Raw genomic sequence first — 10078 nt, forward strand, 5'->3', positions numbered from 1 at the left:
CGTGTCTTTTATTACATGGAAGGTTTCTAAGGATGTTGCTGCATCCTCTCTTTTTTCATCTTCTTTTTCGGACTCTAAATCTTCATCGCAAGTATGTTCATCATCAGAATCTGATAGGCCTTCATCTTCTGGGAATTTCATTGCCTTGATAATGTTAAACCTGAGCTTCTTTTCATTGATGCTCATCGTGATCTTTTCTTTGTGTACATCTATTTGAGCACGACCAGTAGACAAGAATGGTCATCCCAATATGATTGGCACATCTTTGTCCGCTTCATAATCTAGAATGATAAAGTCTGCAGGAAGCTGGAAAAGACTGATAAACTGCACAACATTGATGAAAATAACCCTGCTACAAGGATCATACTCAAACATGTAAGAACAACTGATCTTGTAAATTTGATCACTATTATAATTCATTATGTCCTAATAACTAATTGGTCATAAAATGTTAGTTAAATGTAACTAAGCAAGAGGACCAAAAGGAGGAGAGAAGATCAAGGTAACGAGAATTAAAAAGAAATTGCCAAAAGTGAATGATGCGAGTCCACCAATGACAAACATATGGATAGATGCAGCAAGAGGGATAATACGAAAATCTCAAACCACGGATGAAAATATACCCTCGGATGGCCCATCATTTGACTTGCACCTAAACCAAGCCTGATCTTGCAATGAATGAACCAAGTGATTTTGGCTTTTTATGTCATTCCTGTTTTGGATTTTGAAAGTAGGATACATTCAGATTTTGTGCTAGCTATATGGGTGAATTCTATAATCTTGTTTTGATATATGTTTTAAACATTTTAGTAGTCTTGGTTCCTGTATTGAATGAAGGGAATGATTTGAATATGTGGATATAGTTTCTGTTTTGGTACACAGTTTAACTATTTTGGATTTTGAAAATATAATAGCTTTGGATTTGGTTTGTACGAGTTTGTCTGGCCAGCCTTATACTAAATAACCTCGATAAAGTCTCAATCGTCTAAAGGGCATATACATAAATTATTTGTAGGTGAATTGAACTTTTCACATTACACATACATAAAGTTTAATAACAACAAACACACTGTAATTATAAAGCATGCAGCTCAATTTCCAACCCTCAATAACATGAATGAACAATGAATATATCAAGTGATTTGGAATTGTTATCATATTGTTTTGGTATATCAATAAATAGTTTGGATTGATTTCACAAGCACACTGTAATTCTAAAACGTTTAGCTCAATTTCCAATTATGAAAAATACAAATGACTGAATAACCAACATAAATTAGTAATATTTAATTTTCAATTCCATATACAATAATTGGTATATCATTACCATTTTTTTTTTATATAATCTGAATATTTTGAAATGATTTCACAGACATACTGTAATTCTAAAACGTTTAGCTAAATTTTCCATTATGAATAATACAAATGACTGAACAACCAACATAAATTAGTAATATTTAAATTTGAATTACATGTACAATAATTGGTATATCATTACTATTTTTGTATATAATCTGAATATTTTGAATTGATTTCACAGACATACTGTAATTCTAAAACGTTTAGCTAAATTTTCCATTATGAATAATACAAATGACTGAACAACCAACATAAATTAGTAATATTTAAATTTGAATTACATGTACAATAATTGGTATATCATTACTATTTTTGTATATAATCTGAATATTTTGAATTGATTTCACAGACATACTGTAATTCTAAAACGTTTAGCTAAATTTTCCATTATGAATAATACAAATGACTGAACAACCAACATAAATTAGTAATATTTAAATTTGAATTACATGTACAATAATTGGTATATCATTACTGTTTTTGTATATAATCTGAATATTTTGAATTGATTTCACAAACACACTGTAATTCTAAAACGTTTAGCTCAATTTCCCATTATGAATAATACAAATGACTGAATAACCAACATAAATTAGTAATATTTAATTTTCAATTCCATATACAATAATTGGTATATCATTACTATTTTTTTTTTTATATAATCTGAATATTTTGAAATGATTTCACAAACACATTGTAATTCTAAAACGTTTAGCTAAATTTTCCATTATGAATAATACAAATGACTGAACAACCAACATAAATTAGTAATATTTAAATTTGAATTACATGTACAATAATTGGTATATCATTACTATTTTTGTATATAATCTGAATATTTTGAATTGATTTCACAAACACACTGTAATTCTAAAACGTTTAGCTCAATTTCTCATTATGAATAATACAAATGACTGAACAACCAACATAAATTAGTAATATTTAAATTTGAATTACATGTACAATAATTGGTATATTATTACTGTTTTTGTATATAATCTGAATATTTTGAATTGATTTCACAAACACACTGTAATTCTAAAACGTTTAGCTCAATTTCCCATTATGAATAATACAAATGACTGAATAACCAACATAAATTAGTAATATTTAACTTTCAGTTCCATGTACAATCATTATTGCAAATAACAATTCCTTTCATAAATAACATTAAGTTTGAACATTAAAGAACTGTTTGAAGAGGGAAACAAACAACAAAGTAAAGTAAAACAATACTAAACGATATAACAATGTAGGTGCATTCAATGCTGTATGAGATCCTTGCAAGACCTACAATTATGAACCTTCTTACCACACTGACTATAACGGATTGTAGCTTTGTTTTCTAAACAAGACGTGATTCTTTTTTTCTTAGGCCTCCTAACCAGACGCTTGACGTTAGGAGGAATGATGACGGATAGAAATACAAGTTATTGGAGCCTTTTATTTAGAATTGTGAGGGCTAACAAGTAGAATATGCGGTGATAATACTAAGAATTCATGTGAAAAGTGAGCCTGCGTCGATCAACATGGGAAATCTCTGCTAACCTAATATTATGCGTTATTTTGCGTCAAAATGTCTATTTTTGTAGTTATCACAGGAATCGATCGCATGCGATGAATCCCAGACCATCGCAAAGTTGATCGCATGCGTTCATCGCATGGATGTTACGACTACAAAGTAATAACCATGATAGAAGGGTGATCGCAAGGTTGGTGGAATGCGATGGTACTTCGGAAAAAACGATCATGAACGCATACCTTGAGAGTATAAAAAAGATGATGTTGACATTTCACCTACCGCACCGAAAGTGGCAGTGATTCAGAGCGGGACCACCAATGTTGTCAGCGTTTGAGCTCTATAAATAGAGCCGTAGAGCCCAAATTCAAAGTATCCGAGTTTCTGCCTTAAGGAAGATCCTTGTGATCAGAGATGAGAGCGTGAGCAAGACATTCTTTGAGAGTTCTTCATTCCTTCAACCCATTTCGAGTGACGACCGGAGCTTTGCTGGAGATAGATCTCGAGAGAGACTACTCCACCGCCCATCCATGGTACCACCGGTGTCACAATCGCTCTTTCGGAAGCTTCCCTTAGCAATTGTGCGGCACTTGTTCCTGCTCACGAACAAGTCAGCCAACTCGAATACGGACTGCCAATGGCACACCGAGTGCCTCTCGCAACCTCCACCCCCGTTTTAGAGAAAACGGTTTTAGAAAACGGGTTTGGAGAAAAGGTTTTCGTAAGAAGTTTTTGTGAGTGTGAATAAAGAAAGAAAGATTGTAGTAGACTAGAAAGCAATAAGCAACAACAACAGCTTTATAGAGTACTACTCCGGGTATGAGGAAGTGATGGTTAGTCTTATCCCCATATAGTGCTTTCTGAACAAAAAGCCAACTGGCACCCTTGCATATGCAAAAGGGCGAGTGGTCACTTACAATGGAAATGTAAAGAAAGCAAACTAACTAAGCTAATACAATACAAGATATGAAAGTATGCTAGAAGGGGGTTGGATCGGCCATGCGGCCATGGGCAACAGGCCCTGGACAAGCATGACCATGACATTCTCCCCCACTTAATTGGTTGACGTCCCTGTCAACTGACCTTGTTCAAAATCTGCAATGGCTAGAGCTGTATTCTTCAAATCTTCGGCCCGCTCCCAACTAATTTCTTCGTCGGGGAGATCCTTCCATTTCACTAAGAACTCTATCAGTTCTCGTCTGGGTCTTCCAATACGGCACGTACGTTTATCCAGGATTTGTGCAACTTCTTTCTCAGCAGAACTCTTCATCGTGATCGGTGGGCGCCTTAGCATGTTTCGTTGTTCATCCTCAGGATCGGGATGATAGCGCTTCAGGATACTCACATGGATGACAGGATGAATCTTCATCCATGAGGGTAACTGAACCTTATATGAGGTTCTCCCGACCTTCTCAATTACCTCCACTGGACCTTCATATTTTCTTACTAGCCGTTGGTCTTTCTGGCCTCGAAAACGAAACTGTTCTGGTCGTAGCTTGATCAGGACCTTGTCCCCAGCTTGAAACTCGAGGGCCCTCTACTTCTTATCAGCCCACTTCTTCATCCTTCTTGATGCTCTTTCTAGGTAGGCGCGAGCTATCTCAGAGGTTTTGCTCCACTCTTTAGTGAAGTTATGTGCCTGAGGACTTTTACCTGCATAAGGGTGGTCTACCTAGTGTGGCATGAGTGGCTGTCTACCGCACACCACTTCGAAGGGCGTTTTTCCGGTCGTGGAACTCTGCTGGCTATTGAAGCTGAACTGAGCCACATCTAACAACTGGACCCAGTTCTTCTGCCTAGCGTCGATAAAGTGACGCAGATATTCCTCGAGCATACTGTTGAAGCGTTCCATATGGCTGTCAGTTTGGGGATGATAGCTAGAGGAGATATTCAGTGTTGACCCCAATATTTTGAACAATTTTGTCCAGAATGTCCCAGTGAATCTTCCGTCCCGATCGCTAACAATGCTCGCGGGGACGCCCCATAATTTCACGATGTGTTTGAAGAACAGCTGGGTAGTCATCACGGCTGTGCACATTTTCGGCATTGGGACGAAAGTGGCATATTTTGAGAATCGGTCGATGCTAACAAGGATCGATTCGAACTCTCCCACCTTGGGCAAATGGGTGATGAAGTCGAGAGACACGCTCTCCCATGGTCTAGAGGGCACAGGTAGGGGTTCCAGTAGACCCGCTAGTTTCGCCCTTTCGACCTTATGTTGTTGGCAAACAAGGCAAGTCTTGGTAAATTGCATAATATCGTCTTGAAGGCTTGGCCAATAGTAGCCTTGTTTCAGAAGGGCATAAGTCCTCTGCCAACTATTATGTCCTACCCACGATGTGTTGACATTCTTTCATCAGCGACCTTCGTAACTCCCCGGATTTGGGGATGTAGAGGCGATTGCCCTTGGTGTATAGTAGATCGTCTTCTACCCAGAACTGGCGTGTCTTCCCCTCTTTGGCCAACTGTAGGATGGCCTGCGCCGCTGTGTCGTTTGTCAAGTGAGTTTTGACAGTTTCTCGTACCGTTGCACTCAACGTACTTGCTTGTAGGCGGGCGAACATGCACAAGGCCGCATGTTCGCTCTTTCGGCTAAGAGCATCGGCCGCTTGGTTACTTTTCCCCGGTCTATGTTCGAATTGGAAGTCGAACTCCGCTAGACACTCCTGCCACCGTGTCTGTTTCGACGACAACTTCGGTTGGTTGAAGAAGTGACAAATGGAGTTGTTGTCGGTCTTGACCACGAACTTGGCCCCCAAGAGATACTGTCTCCAGGCCCTCAAGCAGTGAACTACTGCTAACATCTCTTTCTCGGAGGCGGCATACCTCCGTTCGGCATCATTTAGTTTCCTACTCTCATACGCGATGGGGTGTCCGTCTTGGAGGAGGAGACCGCCCAACCCGAAGTCAGAAGCATTTCTCTACATCAAATGGCTTGGTCACGTCGGAAATTCCGAGGACCGGCCCCTCAATCATCACTTTCTTCAAGCTCTCAAATGCGGCTTGACATTCAGAAGTCCAGCTCCATTGGCTATCTTTCTTCAACAGTTCGATTAATGGCCTTGTTTTTCTCGAGAATCCTTCTACGAATCGCCTATAGTAGTTGGCTAGTCCGAGGAAAGATTGTAGTTCAATCACGGATGATGGTACCCTCCAGTCTCTACTCGCGGCCACGTTGCCCTCTTCCATACCAATCCGACACACTCAATCACGTGGCCGAGGAAATTTATGCGCTCTTGGGCAAATGAGCACTTCTCTCTCTTTACATACAACTGATTTTTCCTCAGCTTTTCGAAGACTAGTTGGAGGTGATGTCGATGGTCCTCCAGCGAGGCACTATAGACCACAATGTCATCAAGATACACTACGACAAATTTGTCGAGGTATTCGTGAAACACTTGGTTCATTAAGGTACAGAAAGTCGCTGGAGCATTGGTGAGGCCAAAGGGCATCACGAGGAATTCGAAGGCTCCATATCTCATGACACAGGTTGTCTTAGGTTCGTCTCTTTCAGCAATTCGGATCTGATAATATCCAGACCGTAGGTCCAGCTTCGAGAAATACTTAGCACCGTGAAGCTGATCAAATAAGTCAGTAATGATAGGAAATGGATATTTGTTGCGGACTGTGAGCTTATTCAAGGCACGATAGTCGATGCACAACCGGAGCCTCCCATCCTTCTTCTTCTGGAACAGTACTGGGGCTCCGTAAGGGGCCTTCGTCGGTCTGATAAATCCTGCATCTAACAACTCGTCTAACTGTTTCCGGAGTTTGGTCAATTCTGGCGGGGCCATCCGATATGCATTCTTGGCAGGCGGCTTTGCCCTTGGTAACAACTCAATCTCATGGTCAATTCCCCTTCGTGGGGGTAAAAACTTGGGCAAGCTTTTCGGCATGACATCCCGATACTCTTCCAAGACAAATAGAACGTCTTGGGGGATCTCCTCTTCAGTGGACTCAACTGATTCTATTGGGATGGCCATGAACGTGGGTTCCTCGTGGGCCAGGCCTCTCTTCAATTAGAAGGCTGAGATCATTCTCACCCCATTTGGGTGCTTGATACTGGCTTATACTACGGTGGGTGTAGATCCGGTAATGACTAGACATTTGGCGAGGGGCATTGGTATGACTTTATGTTCAAGTAGGAATTCCATCCCCAATACCACGTCGAAATCACCCATCTTGACAATCACGAAGTCAACGAAGCCCTTCCAGTCTCCTAACTTCACCGAAGTTCTCTTTGCTATCCTCGTAATTGGTAGGGCTGCAGAATTCACAACTTTCATCTTCCCTGCATCTCTTTCCCAAGTCAAGTTCAGGCGGCAAGCTTCCGTTTCAGCCATGAAGTTATGGGTGGCCCCAGAGTCAACCATAGTGTTCTTGGCCGATCTTTGATTGACCCAAGCGTCCATATACATGAGTCCTTTCTCTAGTGGCTCCGTCGCCTTTCCCATTTTCTTCTGGAGCGCAGATAAGAATTTCAATGCCCCCATCCTGGGATTCTCAATTTCTGCAGCTGGCTCGATTACTGTCTCCTCCAGTTCAGCCTTATCTTCAGAGGTAGAGGCTAACGTGGCTTGAAAAGCATTGAACGCGGTTCGATTTGGACATTCGCCCGCCCTGTGTGGCCCTCTACATATGAAACAAGACAGGGGGCGATTGTAATTGTTATGCTATTGCGGCGGCCCCCACCAGTTGTTTCCTGATCTTTGTTGGGATGATTTACGATCCCCCCCTGTGTTCTTGTCTCCTCCCCAGGTCTGGGAGGACTGAAACGGTTTTTTCTGTTTCCCCCATTTGAGGAAGTTGACTGCTTCCTCACATCTTGTGAGTCAGTGCTAAGGTCGTATAGTCGTTCAGCTGCCGCATAGGCAGAGGAGAGATCTTATACAGTCTGTTCATATAGTTTTGATTTCCCCCACGGTTTCAGCCCTTCAACAACGCAAAAGACCTTGTCTTTTTTAGACATATCTCGTATGTCCAACATGAGTCCTGCAAACTGTTTTACATAGTCCCTGATGTTACCTGTTTGCTTCAGCTCTCGGAGTTTTCGTCGAGCCAAGATCTCAACATTTTCAGGGAAGAACTGCGAGCGAAGTTCTTGTTTCAATCTATCCCAAGTATCAATAGTGCATCGTCCTTCCTGTATGTCTGTAAATCGTGATCTCCACCACAGTTTTGCATCTTCAGCTAGATGCATCGTTGCTAGTGTGACTTTCGACTCTTCAGTCACTGTGTTCGTCGCTTTGAAGTATTGCTCAAGGTCGAAGATAAAATTTTCTAGGGCTTTCGCTTCTCGCACCCCACAGAAGGGTTTTGGTTCTGGGATTTTTATTCTACTTACTTCCATTGCTCCCCCAGATGGGGCTTGGTTCCCTACCGCTCCGATGATGAGATTCACCCTAGCACTCACATCCGCTATCTCGGCTCTGATGACGTCAAGGGCCGACCGAAAGTCTTCAGACAAATCGGTTACCATCTGAAGTATTGCTTTTTGGGAGCCGTCCAGCTCTTCGACACGCTCCTCTATGTGGGCAACAGAGCCTGATGAGCTATCGCCTCGTTCAAAGCTACCGGACTGTGCTGTTTTGGTCTTGAAGGTCTCTACCCTCATCATCAATTCTCTGACGGGTAATCCGTCTAGGCGGCCTACTACCGCATCAATTCCATCGGCTTTCTCAGCAACTTCTTGTAGCCGAGTCTCTAGGAAACGGACATTATCTGGGACCTCTCTCAGGTAGAGCATTTGCTCTTCCATCTCTACCAACCTGTCCACATGGGACTTGTTCAGGTTCTTCGTCGCCGACATGATCACTGGTCTTCCCTCTGTGAGCCGACCGTCTCTGATACCAACTGTCACAATCGCTCTTTCGGAAGCTTCCCTTAGCGACTGTACGACACTTGTTTCCGCTCACGAACAAGTCAGCCAACTCGAATACGGACTGCCGATGGCACACCGAGTGCCTCTCGCAACCTCCACCCCCGTTTTAGAGAAAACGGTTTTAGAAAACGGGTTTGGAGAAAAGGTTTTCGTAAGAAGTTTTTGTGAGTGTGAATAAAGAAAGAAAGATTATAGTAGACTAGAAAGCAATAAGCAAAAACAATAGCTTTATAAAGTACTACTCCGGGTATGAGGAAGTGATGATTAGTCTTATCCCCATATAGTGCATTCTGAACAAAAAACCAACTGGTGCCCTTGCATATGCAAAAGGGCGAGTGGTCACTTACAATGAAAATGTAAAGAAAGCAAGCTAAATAAGCTAATACAATACAAGATATGAAAGTATGCTAGAAGGGGGTTGGATCGAGCATGTGGCCATGGGCAACAGGCCCTGGACAAGCATGACCGTGACAACCGGCAGCATTGACATACATCTGATGGAAGCAAGAGATTGCCTACATCTAGCCCTCCACCTCTCTTTTTATCTCTGTATTGTGTTACATTTTTGCTTAAGACATTAATACATTTTGTAATCAATGCATCTCTTTATTTCCTTCGACACCATCTTCATTATCTTCTTCTTTATCATCCCTTACTTTCATTTCAACGAACTAAGTAAAGATCACGAGCATCATCGCATACTCAATCATGTGGCATAGAGATATGAAACATGTAGCAAACCAACGAGAGGTGTGCGTTGCGTGAGTATAGTGAGTTAATCCTCTTTGCTTAGTGTGAGGCTGTAGCAACGCTTGTCTATGAGTTGTCGCAATGCTTGTCTATAAACTAATTAGTCGCGACTAATTGCCCGAGAGGGTAAGTAGTGGAACTCAATAAGCAAAGTAAGTAGTGTTCCTAGAGATAGGAATATTCTTATGCTCTACGCAACCATGCGTTATATAGATATAAGCATGTGGCTGACCACAAAGAGGTGTGCGACGCATTAGTGTGGCGAGCTAGAATTACCCTACGACCAAGCTTAAGTTTGCGGTGAATTTATCCCCTTCACCATTCTATTTATTTTTCCATGCATCTTATTACACATTAACAGTTGTCGCATCTCTACCAACTCTCATAGTCATACTTCCATTGCTCAATCCGTTTAGTTAGGAGTAGGAGTAACGCATAGTTTTTTAACTTCCTTATTCTTTTATTCATCGCCTCAAACACATTGTTTCGTAACATTTAGTTACAAGTCCCTGAGTTCGACCTTGGATCACCTCGAGAAACTTGCGATCTCGTTATACTTGGCGAGAAAG

This window comes from Benincasa hispida, chromosome 8 (genome assembly GCF_027475165.1).
Source record: "Benincasa hispida cultivar pf3 chromosome 8, pf3_genome.v1.1, whole genome shotgun sequence".
NCBI lineage: Eukaryota > Viridiplantae > Streptophyta > Magnoliopsida > Cucurbitales > Cucurbitaceae > Benincasa > Benincasa hispida.